The 16,543-nt window shown below is 44.4% G+C and overlaps 5 non-coding genes and 4 pseudogenes across 5 annotated transcripts; all 9 read right to left on the reverse strand.

Annotated features, from left to right (window-relative positions):
• Positions 1-759: 759 nt before the first annotated feature.
• Positions 760-945, reverse strand: LOC149931423 (U2 spliceosomal RNA). The gene has a single exon (XR_016476421.1). It is a non-coding gene; the product is annotated as a U2 spliceosomal RNA (small nuclear RNA).
• A 5,426-nt stretch (positions 946-6,371) lies between these two features.
• On the reverse strand, positions 6,372-6,524 carry LOC149931424 (U2 spliceosomal RNA; annotated as a pseudogene).
• A 1,067-nt stretch (positions 6,525-7,591) lies between these two features.
• On the reverse strand, positions 7,592-7,783 carry LOC149931425 (U2 spliceosomal RNA). Its single transcript, XR_016476296.1, has one exon. It is a non-coding gene; the product is annotated as a U2 spliceosomal RNA (small nuclear RNA).
• A 1,073-nt stretch (positions 7,784-8,856) lies between these two features.
• Positions 8,857-9,041, reverse strand: LOC149931426 (U2 spliceosomal RNA). The gene has a single exon (XR_016476453.1). It is a non-coding gene; the product is annotated as a U2 spliceosomal RNA (small nuclear RNA).
• Positions 9,042-10,699: 1,658 nt separating this feature from the next.
• On the reverse strand, positions 10,700-10,802 carry LOC149931427 (U2 spliceosomal RNA; annotated as a pseudogene).
• Positions 10,803-11,869: 1,067 nt separating this feature from the next.
• LOC149931428 (U2 spliceosomal RNA) lies at positions 11,870-12,048 on the reverse strand (annotated as a pseudogene).
• A 1,694-nt stretch (positions 12,049-13,742) lies between these two features.
• On the reverse strand, positions 13,743-13,880 carry LOC149931429 (U2 spliceosomal RNA; annotated as a pseudogene).
• A 1,065-nt stretch (positions 13,881-14,945) lies between these two features.
• LOC149931430 (U2 spliceosomal RNA) lies at positions 14,946-15,137 on the reverse strand. Its single transcript, XR_016476297.1, has one exon. It is a non-coding gene; the product is annotated as a U2 spliceosomal RNA (small nuclear RNA).
• A 1,065-nt stretch (positions 15,138-16,202) lies between these two features.
• On the reverse strand, positions 16,203-16,394 carry LOC149931431 (U2 spliceosomal RNA). Its single transcript, XR_016476298.1, has one exon. It is a non-coding gene; the product is annotated as a U2 spliceosomal RNA (small nuclear RNA).
• Positions 16,395-16,543: the final 149 nt, after the last annotated feature.

Below are 16,543 nucleotides of genomic sequence, written 5' to 3' on the forward strand. Positions count from 1 at the left end.
GGCTGATCTCTTCCTCTCACCCTCTTTTTTTTCATTAACGGGGTATTTGAGTCTTTCTAATAAAATTTGTTTATTTTTAAATATTTTCTTTTACGCTGTTTCTAACTAGTTCGCCAAGGCGATAATTTATCTTCGGTTTTCTCTGGGTCTTTTTTTAAATAAGTGGCAACATGGAACCGTGCTTAATCGATAATTAGAAAAAGTAAGATCTTGATCATACGGAGTTTCCTCCTGCACGCTTACCAGAACAGCTGTAGAGAAGTGTCATGAGATATGGCACTACGAATTGACCGTGGTTGCCGCGTAGTACGCGCCCCGGCATCAGCAACACAAAAACTCGTTTTTTCCAAACCATCCCGCTTTTAACAGTCCCCTATTTCTACAGCGATAGTACCGCAATCCTCGCTAGGTAACTCGATGTAAATAACTTATATGGTGTCCGTTTCGAGAACGGAGTTACCATGGTTTGGGAGGGGTTAATTTTTTTAAAGGGGAAGACGTGTTGCCAATGCGAATGTCGAAAAGCGGCCGGCTGTGAACTCCTAATCATGTCTCCTGTTAGTAACGAAAGTGACTTAAAAAAAACATACCGTTGGTAACGTACGACAGTTAAGGTAAAAAATTACAAAACAAATCCGTCCGAATCTTCAAAATGATCTACTAGCCAATGACGACTTTCCCTCTTATGACGTCAGGAATATATATATATATATATATATATATATATATATATATGGTGTTTGATTTTAGATTCATTGAGCGAGGTGGGCCGATCCTGGAAGAACTGCAATACCAGGCCAACCCGTGGCGGAGGTGGAGCAAGCTCCGACCTCTCCGCCGCCGTCCAAAAATAAGTTTAATATCTTGGGCCCCGATGGGACCCGTATCAGATATTAAGCTGATAAGAACAGATACTGAATTTGTTTATTAATAATTCAAAAATATTTACATAGCGATCTTTGCAAAGATCAGTACTTAAATGATTATATAATTACAATGATTAGAATAAATCGAAAATACTGTTAGGTTGAAATACTGTTTCTAGGATTTTATAATATGTTAATTGTCAGGTACTTGTTTTTCAGGTAAGTTGTATCACATTACAGGCAAATGAAATTTCAATCTTTTTTTTCTCAAGTAAGTTTCTTTAAACGTTTTATTTTTCAGGTAAGTTTACTTTTAAGCGTTATTTTTCAGGTAAGTTTAATTTGAAAAGTTTTCCAGGTAAGTTTAATTTTAACATTTTTTTCAGGTAAGTTTAATTTTAACATTTTTCCAGGTATGTTTACTTTTTTCCAGGTAAGTGGACTTTAAACGTTTAATTTTAACATTTTTCTAGGTAAGTGGACTTTTAACGTTTAATTTTAAAATTTTTCCAGGTAAGTTTAATTTTAACATTTTTTCCAGGTAAGTTTACTTTGAACATTTTTCCAGGTAAGTTTAATTTTAACATTTTTCAAAGTAAGTGGACTTTTAACGTTGAATTTTAACATTTTTTCCAGGTAAGTTTAATTTTAACATTTTTCTAGGTAAGTTTAATTTTAACATTTTTTCCAGGTTTGTGTAATTTTAACATTTTTTCCAGGTTTGTGTAATTTTAACATTTTTTCCAGGTATGTGTAATTTTAACATTTTTCCAGCGAAGTTGAATTTTAACGTTTTATTTTCCAGGAACTTTCAGAATAGCAATTTAAGTGTATTGCCGTTGATTTCGACTAGTGGTTTGGCCTCGTTACACCATAGTGCCACGAAGTGGTCCGGGTGCAATCGGAGCCTGTCAGCACGAGCCCGCATAGCGAGATGGAGACGGACGCGGTCCAGTATGACATTGGCTGTGTCGCGCTTGTTCTCGAAAACTAGACGGTTTCTCGATTTCCATATTTGGAAATTCACTTCGGCGAGCAGAATCAGAGTAACGTTGATAAGTCCTTTTGGTACTGGCAATGGTGTTAAGCATCTGATGGTATTCCATCCTATAAACTTGACGCCGAGAAACTCGCGCACACGATTCCGAAGCAACTTCGGATTTACGCACTCGTAGAGCAGGTGTTCGAGGCTCTCACTTTTTGGGCAGAATGGGCACGCACGGGTGTTGCACATGTTGCGCCCGTAGAGCACGTCACGAACGGGAACAACTCCGTGCATAACTTTGAACGCGAAGTCACGCCGGGAACCGGTGATACTTTTTCCGGAGAGACGACCGAAGGCGACTGTCCAATTAACGTGAGGAAGCAGAGTCACGACCCGCGGCTGGTAGAGAGACTGGAGAATGGATTTTACTCCTTTATTCGAAATTTTGAAGAAATCGACGTCAGGGTTTGACGCCAAAATCAACATCGCCGTTGCTTTGGCGGGTAGGTAGTCTACGTTTACGTGAGCGGCGTGGGTGACGGAGGCGTTCCAAGGAACCTTGAAGATGGTCTTGGCGCTCGTGGACAGATGGTAAGACACCGTGGCGCGAACTGGGTGATCAGTCGCGGTCAAGCACGACGCGTAACGCGTCAAGGCGAGAGCTCGAATCTCATTTTCGAGATGGGGTACTCCTAAACCGCCTTCCTTGGAGTCGAGGCAGAGAGTTTGCCGCGCGACAAGTTCTTGTTTGTCTCCCCAAACGAACGAGAAAATGGCCTTGTTGACAGTCGAGATGGCGGTGACGGAAAAGTCCACAAGAGGGACGGGGTAGGTCAGTTTCGGTAACGCGATTTGCTTGATTAACTGCGAGCGTGTGCGAAAGCAAAACTCATTATCAGCCCACAAATCGAGCGATTCGCGGAAATGAGTAACGAATTTTGTTTCGTTGGCTGGAGCGACTCCTTCGGGCGTGAAAAGAATCCCCAAGATTTTAACGGGATCGTTCGTTTCTTTTACGGGCAATGTCGTCGGGACCCGTTCCAGGATCCTTCTGCCTACGCGAGCGAGTTGAGTTTTGGCGGCGTTGAATTTGCCGCCAGAAACCGTGCAGAACTCGTCGAGTACCTTAATCGAGGCGCGGACGGACACGACGTCTTCCAGCAAAAGGTTTGCGTCGTCGGCGTGCGCGGCGTAAACTTGGCGATCCGAAGCCGGAGCTCCGGGACACAGGAGACCACGAATCGACGGAGAGTGGCTCACCGCGAAGAGGAAAGGTTCGAGGGCGAGACAGAAGAGACTAGGAGACAGAGGACAGCCTTGACGGACACCCCTGTTGACCTCGAAGGGAGCTGACGGGTGGGTATTAATTGTTAATTTACTAGTGTTTTTGGTATACATATTTTCCAGGATTTCGACAAAGCGTCGACCGAAACCGAAGCGAGTGAGTGTGTCCCAGAGGTATTGGTGGGACACTCGGTCGAAGGCCTTTTCAAAGTCCAGAGCGAACAAGAAGCCGGACGCCTCTCGTTCCGAATAATCCCGCAAGATGTCGCGGATCAACACGAGATTATATAGAGGCTGGCGGCCCCTGACCCCGCACGTCTGATTAGGGCCAACGATGGACCCGGTGACCTTTGACGTTCTCGAGACGAGGATTGACGCAAACAGTTTCCTGTCCGTGTTGATGACGGTGATCGGACGCCACGCAGCTGGAGAAGCCTTGTTGGCGCGATCTTTGCAAAGCAAGACGACTTTCCCTTCGCGGAACGAATCCGGGAAAGGCGCGTCGTTCATCAAGTCGTTAAAAAGGTTCAGTAAAACAGGCCTCAGATCTGGCCACATGAAGCGGTAAAATTCCGCGGGCAGACCATCCGGACCAGGAGATTTCCCGCCTTTAAGCCGACGTAACGCGCGATTTAAATCATCGTTCGTTACGGGTAGTTCTAGATAATCCCGGTCGAGATCGGATAATCGCGGCATTTCGTCACAATATGTCGCGAAGAACTGCTGCGGGCGTGGAGTGTCGTTGCGGCTATACAGGGTTCTATAATAGTTCACGAAGGTGTCGTGTACTACCGTGTCATCTGTCGACAATCCGTCGGTGGTAGATACTTCTCGAATGTCGACGCGTGGCATCGGAGAATTTACGCGGCGATAAAAGGAAGCCGAGAACGACTCCTCGTCACTGAGAACGTTCGCGAGCGACTGGTCTTGTTTTTCTGAGAAGTCCTGGCGGTAGGTGTATCGGAGAAGAGACTGAAGTTGTTCCTTAGCGGCGACGGTGTCTGTTGTTTCCGGAGTGACCCGGGCGACTTTCTGCAAGGCCCATTTAAGGAACACTACTTCTTTGCGCTTCCGGCTGGCGCGCTCCTTTCCCACCCGGCGGAAGTAGGTGGCGATCTCAGATTTTGCGGTTTCCCAAGTAGATGCGGAGTTGACCCGCGAAATGATACGTCTAAGCTCGGTCTTGTGGGTCTCGGAGTCATCGTCCGATAGAATGGCGGTGTTGAGACGCCACACGCTCGGTGGACGCTGATGGGGCGGAGAAACTTTAAGGGTAACGCTGACTGCGTCGTGGTCGGAAATATGACGCAGAGGCCAAATTTCCGCTTTTGTCGTCTGAATATCGTTGGTGGGAACGAAGAACGTGTCGAGCCGCGAATTTCTTTTTGACGAGTGCCAAGTGAATTGTCTGGTCGTTGGATTAAGACAGCGCCAAGAGTCGTGGAGATTCATATCTGTAATGAGCGTGGCCAAAGCGTCGGAGCTAAGGTCAGCTGGACCGTCCGGAACAAAGTCCCGGTCCATAGACGGGTCAAGGACGCAATTAAAGTCTCCGCCGATGACGAGGCGGTCGAATTTACCGGTAAAATATTCGAATAAATTGTCAAAAAACGCGCGTCGCAGTACCGGTTTACACGGGGCGTAGACCGAAACGACGCGAAACAGTTGATCGTTAAAGCGGATATTGAGGCTGACGATACGACCGTGATTGTCGCAGCGAAAGCCTGTAATCGACTGCGCGAGAGCGTCACGAACTAATATGGCAGTCCCGCAACTTGACGAGGAGGGAGCGCTTGAATAAAATATCTTATACCCCGCGAAAACGGATCTGATAGCGCGCCAGTTGTCAGAAAACATCCAGTGCGTTTCTTGAAGAAAAACTAGGTCAAAGCCATGCGTACTCGCGAAAGCGGAAGTGTCCACGGCCTTGTGCCGGTTTCGCAATCCGTTTCCGTTAAATGTACAAAAATTTAAGGAGACCGAAGACATTAAAATTAAAAATAGGATTACTAATATTACAATTAAATTAAACATTACTATAATTAAGCTAAACGATACTACAATTAAAATTAAACTTAAGAAAACCGGGACAAAAATTAAACTAAAATGATAGCTAATTAAAAACGTACATCACCTTCGGAGTCACTATCATTGTTGGTGCACAACTTCTTCGGTGAAGTTTGGTTAACAATTCCTGGCGAAACTTGTTTGTGACGTTTCAGTGGAGTGAGCTTGTTGAAAGTCGTAATTTGTGGTGGCGGAACGTGGTATTGGTTCGGGTTGACAAGAATGTTGCTGTATGTGGCTCTCAGTGGCGTAACTGATGAGCCGAAATCTTTCACAAGATCGTCGAAAAGTGACAAAACCGCGCTTTCGTTCGAAATTCCTTCGGCGTTATCCGACGCTGCGGAGATGGCCACTTGGTCGCGCACCTCATTCACTTCTGCGACTACTTCGTTCGCGCTCGTCTCTTCTCTCTCCGCGTGAACATCCTCGCCGTTCTCTCCCGCTCCGTTCCCTGTAGCCGCCGTCTCTCCGTCGCGTCTCTTGTTTTCCCGCTTTTTTTCGGGACAGTGGGCGCGGTTGTGGCCGACGCCCTTACACCCGAAACATTGCTGGGAAACTCCAGCGTACGTCACCAAATAATTTTGGCGCGCAAAACGCCAAATATTGGGTACTGGCTTCTTCATCCTCATACGAATCCGGCGATTACCGTTTCGGATGCCTTCCAACTCTTTATCTTTTTTGGGGTCGTACAACTCATACTCGTGCTTGGAAACGTCCCCATATTCTTTGAGCGCCGTCGAAATTGCATCTGCCTGGATCCAGGCGGGCATGTTTCTGATGGTGATCCACCGGAAATTCCCATCCGGCCCCAGCAATTCGTAGTCCTTGCCTTTGATGTTCAGGCAAGGATTCTCCATAAACTTGTCAAAAATGACCTTCGTCAGAAACGTAATCATGAAAACGCCGCTTCCGAGAGGTTGAAGCGTTTCAATGGTTTTACTACCGGCCTGATTGTAAACCGCCCTGGCTACATCGACATACTCAATAGCAGAATCTGCTTCTAACCGCGCAGTGCGCGACTTAATTTGCGCTGCCATAATGACAGACACAAATGAAGAATGAAAAAATTACCCCGAAGGGCCTTACCGTTTTCTAACTTCCTAAAAAGCCGTAACTTAGTAGTACTCAAAACGGGAAAAACGAAACTAGGCTTAGCAGCCGGCGCCGGAAAACGAGACACGGCAGCCGCCTTGAAAAAGGCAGCTACGCGCGAGACGAGAGAGAAAAACGCGGATACGGAGCTCCGCGCGGACACGTCTGCTCTCTCCGAGGATAAGAACAGATACTACACTTTGATCTTAGCCAAAAGGCCGAGAAGCGATAACCGGCAAAGGGGGCTTTGGTGGTTGAAAAAGAAAAAGAGTGAGATTGAGCATTCACAAATTTCATAATTATGTTTAAGCAGATTGCTCGTGGTTGGAGATGACAGCGTGTATAACCATCACGTCTGACCAAAGAAGGTAACTTCTTGATTTCAAACAAAAAGATCGACGGCCATCGAGCGTTTTCAGCCGTCAACGGTAATATCACGCAGAATACATTGGTTCTCGACCCATCAACGACGGTAAGCCGCGTCGAGTGGGGTCATTTCTTGGGAGGGAGGGAGACCACCAGGGAACACGGCGTGCCGGTGGCTGATCTCTTCCTCTCACCCTCTTTTTTTTCATTAACGGGGTATTTGAGTCTTTCTAATAAAATTTGTTTATTTTTAAATATTTTCTTTTACGCTGTTTCTAACTAGTTCGCCAAGGCGATAATTTATCTTCGGTTTTCTCTGGGTCTTTTTTTAAATAAGTGGCAACATGGAACCGTGCTTAATCGATAATTAGAAAAAGTAAGATCTTGATCATACGGAGTTTCCTCCTGCACGCTTACCAGAACAGCTGTAGAGAAGTGTCATGAGATATGGCACTACGAATTGACCGTGGTTGCCGCGTAGTACGCGCCCCGGCATCAGCAACACAAAAACTCGTTTTTTCCAAACCATCCCGCTTTTAACAGTCCCCTATTTCTACAGCGATAGTACCGCAATCCTCGCTAGGTAACTCGATGTAAATAACTTATATGGTGTCCGTTTCGAGAACGGAGTTACCATGGTTTGGGAGGGGTTAATTTTTTTAAAGGGGAAGACGTGTTGCCAATGCGAATGTCGAAAAGCGGCCGGCTGTGAACTCCTAATCATGTCTCCTGTTAGTAACGAAAGTGACTTAAAAAAAACATACCGTTGGTAACGTACGACAGTTAAGGTAAAAAATTACAAAACAAATCCGTCCGAATCTTCAAAATGATCTACTAGCCAATGACGACTTTCCCTCTTATGACGTCAGGAATATATATATATATATATATATATATATATATATATGGTGTTTGATTTTAGATTCATTGAGCGAGGTGGGCCGATCCTGGAAGAACTGCAATACCAGGCCAACCCGTGGCGGAGGTGGAGCAAGCTCCGACCTCTCCGCCGCCGTCCAAAAATAAGTTTAATATCTTGGGCCCCGATGGGACCCGTATCAGATATTAAGCTGATAAGAACAGATACTACACTTTGATCTTAGCCAAAAGGCCGAGAAGCGATAACCGGCAAAGGGGGCTTTGGTGGTTGAAAAAGAAAAAGAGTGAGATTGAGCATTCACAAATTTCATAATTATGTTTAAGCAGATTGCTCGTGGTTGGAGATGACAGCGTGTATAACCATCACGTCTGACCAAAGAAGGTAACTTCTTGATTTCAAACAAAAAGATCGACGGCCATCGAGCGTTTTCAGCCGTCAACGGTAATATCACGCAGAATACATTGGTTCTCGACCCATCAACGACGGTAAGCCGCGTCGAGTGGGGTCATTTCTTGGGAGGGAGGGAGACCACCAGGGAACACGGCGTGCCGGTGGCTGATCTCTTCCTCTCACCCTCTTTTTTTTCATTAACGGGGTATTTGAGTCTTTCTAATAAAATTTGTTTATTTTTAAATATTTTCTTTTACGCTGTTTCTAACTAGTTCGCCAAGGCGATAATTTATCTTCGGTTTTCTCTGGGTCTTTTTTTAAATAAGTGGCAACATGGAACCGTGCTTAATCGATAATTAGAAAAAGTAAGATCTTGATCATACGGAGTTTCCTCCTGCACGCTTACCAGAACAGCTGTAGAGAAGTGTCATGAGATATGGCACTACGAATTGACCGTGGTTGCCGCGTAGTACGCGCCCCGGCATCAGCAACACAAAAACTCGTTTTTTCCAAACCATCCCGCTTTTAACAGTCCCCTATTTCTACAGCGATAGTACCGCAATCCTCGCTAGGTAACTCGATGTAAATAACTTATATGGTGTCCGTTTCGAGAACGGAGTTACCATGGTTTGGGAGGGGTTAATTTTTTTAAAGGGGAAGACGTGTTGCCAATGCGAATGTCGAAAAGCGGCCGGCTGTGAACTCCTAATCATGTCTCCTGTTAGTAACGAAAGTGACTTAAAAAAAACATACCGTTGGTAACGTACGACAGTTAAGGTAAAAAATTACAAAACAAATCCGTCCGAATCTTCAAAATGATCTACTAGCCAATGACGACTTTCCCTCTTATGACGTCAGGAATATATATATATATATATATATATATATATATATATATATATGGTGTTTGATTTTAGATTCATTGAGCGAGGTGGGCCGATCCTGGAAGAACTGCAATACCAGGCCAACCCGTGGCGGAGGTGGAGCAAGCTCCGACCTCTCCGCCGCCGTCCAAAAATAAGTTTAATATCTTGGGCCCCGATGGGACCCGTATCAGATATTAAGCTGATAAGAACAGATACTGAATTTGTTTATTAAAAAACTGAGTTACAGTACCCTAGTCATTTTGTTCTGCCGGTTAAACTTATAATTAATTTAAGGCAGTAATATTAATTGATTGTTTTCATATTTCAAAGAATAAATAACTATTAATTTGAACGTTTACAGTGCCGAATAAAAGATTTTACATTGCCACTATTAATTTTTACCGTGAGTTGGTTATGTCAAGTTGGTTGAATTTTGAAAATATTTTAGATAAATATAAACAAGTTAAAAAATAGAGTTAAAAAATGTAAAGTTAAAACAAAATTTACATTTCAAACTTTTCGTAATGCGTAAAAGGAAATACTATCACAAGTAAATACCAATAAGTGTAAAAATTAAGAGATATCTAGTACGTCACGTATTCTGTGTAAAAATCGACCGTATTGTTAAGAGTGTTTTCGTCCGTCTTAATAGCTTCGGCAAAGGATTTCTTCTCCTTCTGGGAGCCTTGGTGGATTATCTTCTCCTCGTCGTTGTTCTTCCCCTTTTTTAAACTTAATGTGGTGGCTTTTTCTGGTGAGGTACTTAGGCGGCGCTTATTCTTGTTTTGAACCCATTCGTCGACTTTAGCGAGCATAAATGCTTTCCTTTCTTTGGTCCTTTTGCTTTTGAGGACTTTATCCACGAACTGGTGGATGGTATCCGGTGTGAATTTGTCGAGGAGAGCCTCATGGGTCGGGGTCCACTCATTCGGATCCTTTGGGACTTTCTTTGCGCTGCAGGGCTTGTCTGCCTGTTCCTCCTCGTTTATCCTCTCGGGTGTCTGGGACGGGTCGGCAATGTCCACTGCCTGGACGTCCTCGGACCTCCCGGTTGGTTCCTTCCCCTGGCCTTCCAAGGTTTTTAGTATTGCAGCTTCCTTCCTTGATTGTTTCACTTCGCATGAGGACACCGTGTGTCCCTCCTTGTCGCAAAAGAAACACTTCTTAACGACTCCTTGGTAGTATGCCAGCGCACGGCTACGTCCGAAATAGATTACGTTGGGTATATTTTTTTCAATTTTTATCTTGACTGATCTGTCGCCATTTTTAAGACCTTTAAGTTGAGGGTATTCATCGAGTCGGTGAGCTTTAATGGTGCCATATTGTCTCATGGTGGTAAGGACAGAGTCCCATTGGATCCAGCAAGGCAGGTTTTTAATAGTAACCCAGACGCCGTCATCTTCGACGCTGGTGAGTCGGCATGGTTTATTGTTGATTTCGAGGTCGTTGTAGGATAGAGCTTGTTGCAGGAAGGCCAGGGTTGTAAAAGTAATTAAAAATTTTTCTTTACCAACAGGTTGAAGAGTATCAAGGCAGTCAGAGCCGAGCTTCTCGTGGAAGGTCCGAGCGACGTCCAGGAATCCGGCGTCGACTTCAAGGTGAGCCGTGCGTTTTTTCACCTCCATAGCCATGATGGCTATGGAGAGATCGTCAGATGAAGGTAAGTCCCAGGAAGGAACAGCGTCAGGAAGCAATGGCTGCAATCAGCCAAGTCGGGATACGGCGTTGAGACCAGGAACAGCAGCGACAGGTAAGTAGCGGCGGAACCCGGAAAAGGTACAGTAGCGGAATCAGGAACTGCGATGGAACCGGAACAGCAGCTTCAGGAGCCGGAGCAGGAACAGGTACAGGAACAGTGACGTCAGGATACAGACAGGTAAGTCCGCATTTCAGGAACTGGCTGGAGAGCTAGGAAACTCGCTTGACGGCCTTTCGGCCAAGATTTCAGCGAAATAGCTGGGAACAGATACTACACTTTGATCTTAGCCAAAAGGCCGAGAAGCGATAACCGGCAAAGGGGGCTTTGGTGGTTGAAAAAGAAAAAGAGTGAGATTGAGCATTCACAAATTTCATAATTATGTTTAAGCAGATTGCTCGTGGTTGGAGATGACAGCGTGTATAACCATCACGTCTGACCAAAGAAGGTAACTTCTTGATTTCAAACAAAAAGATCGACGGCCATCGAGCGTTTTCAGCCGTCAACGGTAATATCACGCAGAATACATTGGTTCTCGACCCATCAACGACGGTAAGCCGCGTCGAGTGGGGTCATTTCTTGGGAGGGAGGGAGACCACCAGGGAACACGGCGTGCCGGTGGCTGATCTCTTCCTCTCACCCTCTTTTTTTTCATTAACGGGGTATTTGAGTCTTTCTAATAAAATTTGTTTATTTTTAAATATTTTCTTTTACGCTGTTTCTAACTAGTTCGCCAAGGCGATAATTTATCTTCGGTTTTCTCTGGGTCTTTTTTTAAATAAGTGGCAACATGGAACCGTGCTTAATCGATAATTAGAAAAAGTAAGATCTTGATCATACGGAGTTTCCTCCTGCACGCTTACCAGAACAGCTGTAGAGAAGTGTCATGAGATATGGCACTACGAATTGACCGTGGTTGCCGCGTAGTACGCGCCCCGGCATCAGCAACACAAAAACTCGTTTTTTCCAAACCATCCCGCTTTTAACAGTCCCCTATTTCTACAGCGATAGTACCGCAATCCTCGCTAGGTAACTCGATGTAAATAACTTATATGGTGTCCGTTTCGAGAACGGAGTTACCATGGTTTGGGAGGGGTTAATTTTTTTAAAGGGGAAGACGTGTTGCCAATGCGAATGTCGAAAAGCGGCCGGCTGTGAACTCCTAATCATGTCTCCTGTTAGTAACGAAAGTGACTTAAAAAAAACATACCGTTGGTAACGTACGACAGTTAAGGTAAAAAATTACAAAACAAATCCGTCCGAATCTTCAAAATGATCTACTAGCCAATGACGACTTTCCCTCTTATGACGTCAGGAATATATATATATATATATATATATATATATATATATGGTGTTTGATTTTAGATTCATTGAGCGAGGTGGGCCGATCCTGGAAGAACTGCAATACCAGGCCAACCCGTGGCGGAGGTGGAGCAAGCTCCGACCTCTCCGCCGCCGTCCAAAAATAAGTTTAATATCTTGGGCCCCGATGGGACCCGTATCAGATATTAAGCTGATAAGAACAGATACTGAATTTGTTTATTTGAAATTCTTGTCATGGTTACATATGCTCGCGTTATTAATTTTTTAATTTAGCGCGAACATTTGTCAAAAAAATAATAATGTCTTAATCTTTTGTTTCTTTTCAGGTTTGGATCTTTACAATGCATCAAGGTGAGTATATTTCTTTTTTCCATTTTTTTTCTTTAACTTCAAATTTAATTAAGTAGCTTTTAATAAGTAATGAATAACTTTTCATAATCTACGAAGGGGCATTAAGGCGGAGAAAGTACAATAACATTTAAGGCTAAAAACAATTTAAGAAAAACCGAACACACGGAATTTTGTTAAAACTAAAATTATACTTTTAACATGATAAAAACAGTTAAGGCTTGTAAAAATATTTGCATATATTTACAACATGTGGATACGAAAAAGATATAATTAAAAACATAATTACACAATTAGCGTAAGACCTATTTTTTCCCTTTCTTGGGATCTTTTTCACTAGGAGGACTATGCTGTCGTTTGGAACGCAGATGGAGTTGATTTTTTGCCTTTCCCAATGCTTTTTCGCACCACGCCAGGACCTTAGGTTCCGTGTTATTTAATTCGCTGACTTTACGACAGAAATCCTCTAGTTCGTCTTTCGTTAGGGTTCCGAAGTTCCAATGTCGTTCATTAATTGGTATCTCTTTAGGCTCCTTTGGAACAGTTTCTTGCGGGCAGTGGACTTGCTTTTGGGGTGACTTGACAGCATTGGCGTAGCCTTTGACTATAGTGGAAGATTCAGGTTTCTCGGGGGATGGCTCTGGCGTTGCAAGCGACCAACCCTCTTTCGAACCCTGAAAGTCTCTTGGTGGGGGGGTTACTCCATTCTCTTCTCGTGATGGTGAGGTTTCAGCCATCGTTTCGTCATGGGTGCTCGCTTCTTCGACATCCTCGACTGGAATCGGCATTCCGCTCCCAACGTTCTCTGGTTCGTTAGAGGACGGGTTCTGGTCAGTGGCGGTATCTGGAGATGGTCGAGCCTTGTTTTTCTTTTTCGGGCAATCCCGAACCTGATGACTGTCCTTGCGGCAGTAGAAGCACATACGCTGGACGCCTTGGTACATGATTTGGATACGATGTCCACTGATGGTCATCAGGTTCGGGATTGGACTCTTCACCTTGACTTCCAGACGCCGATTCCCATTGCGAACGTCTTTAAGTGGGCCTTTCTGGAACGTTTCCCACGTTTCAGAAAGAACTTCGCAATAATTCCTAAGGGCGGATTTCAAAAACGAAAGCTCCCACCAGCTTGGAGCATCTTTAATTGTAATATAAGACTTTGGGTCTGCAACCCCCACGATATTCAAATGTTTCTCGCCGACGATGATTCCAGCATCAACAGCTTTCTGGTAACTGACATGATTGTTGAACGTTATCTGAGCTTCAGTTTTTCCAAGCATCTGGAAAACCGTGATGCTCTTGGGGCCAATGCAGTCGAAAAGAGCAATAGCCAAATCTTCTACATTGACCCCGTCGAACTTGATTTTTGCAGTTGCCTTCTTCGAGGTTGAAGGTAAGGACTGCGAAACGGACGGCAAAGACTGCACGGCAGGCATGGCAACTCTGGTGGTGACCGCCGAAGCGGAGACCGGGACTCAGGAACCGCTGAGGAGAGGCAGACGGCAACTGGAAGGCAGGAACAGTAACTGGAACTGGTGCTGGACTGGCAACAGGATCGGCAACTTCTGGCGAGGCAGCGTGGCAGGCAAAACGAGCAGGAACACTCGCCTTTAAGGCGTAGAAAACACTTCTCGCCCCCCGACTAAGATCTCCGTATAGCACTATTGAAAACAGATACTACACTTTGATCTTAGCCAAAAGGCCGAGAAGCGATAACCGGCAAAGGGGGCTTTGGTGGTTGAAAAAGAAAAAGAGTGAGATTGAGCATTCACAAATTTCATAATTATGTTTAAGCAGATTGCTCGTGGTTGGAGATGACAGCGTGTATAACCATCACGTCTGACCAAAGAAGGTAACTTCTTGATTTCAAACAAAAAGATCGACGGCCATCGAGCGTTTTCAGCCGTCAACGGTAATATCACGCAGAATACATTGGTTCTCGACCCATCAACGACGGTAAGCCGCGTCGAGTGGGGTCATTTCTTGGGAGGGAGGGAGACCACCAGGGAACACGGCGTGCCGGTGGCTGATCTCTTCCTCTCACCCTCTTTTTTTTCATTAACGGGGTATTTGAGTCTTTCTAATAAAATTTGTTTATTTTTAAATATTTTCTTTTACGCTGTTTCTAACTAGTTCGCCAAGGCGATAATTTATCTTCGGTTTTCTCTGGGTCTTTTTTTAAATAAGTGGCAACATGGAACCGTGCTTAATCGATAATTAGAAAAAGTAAGATCTTGATCATACGGAGTTTCCTCCTGCACGCTTACCAGAACAGCTGTAGAGAAGTGTCATGAGATATGGCACTACGAATTGACCGTGGTTGCCGCGTAGTACGCGCCCCGGCATCAGCAACACAAAAACTCGTTTTTTCCAAACCATCCCGCTTTTAACAGTCCCCTATTTCTACAGCGATAGTACCGCAATCCTCGCTAGGTAACTCGATGTAAATAACTTATATGGTGTCCGTTTCGAGAACGGAGTTACCATGGTTTGGGAGGGGTTAATTTTTTTAAAGGGGAAGACGTGTTGCCAATGCGAATGTCGAAAAGCGGCCGGCTGTGAACTCCTAATCATGTCTCCTGTTAGTAACGAAAGTGACTTAAAAAAAACATACCGTTGGTAACGTACGACAGTTAAGGTAAAAAATTACAAAACAAATCCGTCCGAATCTTCAAAATGATCTACTAGCCAATGACGACTTTCCCTCTTATGACGTCAGGAATATATATATATATATATATATATATATATATATGGTGTTTGATTTTAGATTCATTGAGCGAGGTGGGCCGATCCTGGAAGAACTGCAATACCAGGCCAACCCGTGGCGGAGGTGGAGCAAGCTCCGACCTCTCCGCCGCCGTCCAAAAATAAGTTTAATATCTTGGGCCCCGATGGGACCCGTATCAGATATTAAGCTGATAAGAACAGATACTACACTTTGATCTTAGCCAAAAGGCCGAGAAGCGATAACCGGCAAAGGGGGCTTTGGTGGTTGAAAAAGAAAAAGAGTGAGATTGAGCATTCACAAATTTCATAATTATGTTTAAGCAGATTGCTCGTGGTTGGAGATGACAGCGTGTATAACCATCACGTCTGACCAAAGAAGGTAACTTCTTGATTTCAAACAAAAAGATCGACGGCCATCGAGCGTTTTCAGCCGTCAACGGTAATATCACGCAGAATACATTGGTTCTCGACCCATCAACGACGGTAAGCCGCGTCGAGTGGGGTCATTTCTTGGGAGGGAGGGAGACCACCAGGGAACACGGCGTGCCGGTGGCTGATCTCTTCCTCTCACCCTCTTTTTTTTCATTAACGGGGTATTTGAGTCTTTCTAATAAAATTTGTTTATTTTTAAATATTTTCTTTTACGCTGTTTCTAACTAGTTCGCCAAGGCGATAATTTATCTTCGGTTTTCTCTGGGTCTTTTTTTAAATAAGTGGCAACATGGAACCGTGCTTAATCGATAATTAGAAAAAGTAAGATCTTGATCATACGGAGTTTCCTCCTGCACGCTTACCAGAACAGCTGTAGAGAAGTGTCATGAGATATGGCACTACGAATTGACCGTGGTTGCCGCGTAGTACGCGCCCCGGCATCAGCAACACAAAAACTCGTTTTTTCCAAACCATCCCGCTTTTAACAGTCCCCTATTTCTACAGCGATAGTACCGCAATCCTCGCTAGGTAACTCGATGTAAATAACTTATATGGTGTCCGTTTCGAGAACGGAGTTACCATGGTTTGGGAGGGGTTAATTTTTTTAAAGGGGAAGACGTGTTGCCAATGCGAATGTCGAAAAGCGGCCGGCTGTGAACTCCTAATCATGTCTCCTGTTAGTAACGAAAGTGACTTAAAAAAAACATACCGTTGGTAACGTACGACAGTTAAGGTAAAAAATTACAAAACAAATCCGTCCGAATCTTCAAAATGATCTACTAGCCAATGACGACTTTCCCTCTTATGACGTCAGGAATATATATATATATATATATATATATATATATATGGTGTTTGATTTTAGATTCATTGAGCGAGGTGGGCCGATCCTGGAAGAACTGCAATACCAGGCCAACCCGTGGCGGAGGTGGAGCAAGCTCCGACCTCTCCGCCGCCGTCCAAAAATAAGTTTAATATCTTGGGCCCCGATGGGACCCGTATCAGATATTAAGCTGATAAGAACAGATACTACACTTTGATCTTAGCCAAAAGGCCGAGAAGCGATAACCGGCAAAGGGGGCTTTGGTGGTTGAAAAAGAAAAAGAGTGAGATTGAGCATTCACAAATTTCATAATTATGTTTAAGCAGATTGCTCGTGGTTGGAGATGACAGCGTGTATAACCATCACGTCTGACCAAAGAAGGTAACTTCTTG

Source organism: Leiobunum rupestre, chromosome 9 (assembly GCF_980474605.1).
Source record: "Leiobunum rupestre chromosome 9, qqLeiRupe1.1.hap1, whole genome shotgun sequence".
NCBI lineage: Eukaryota > Metazoa > Arthropoda > Arachnida > Opiliones > Sclerosomatidae > Leiobunum > Leiobunum rupestre.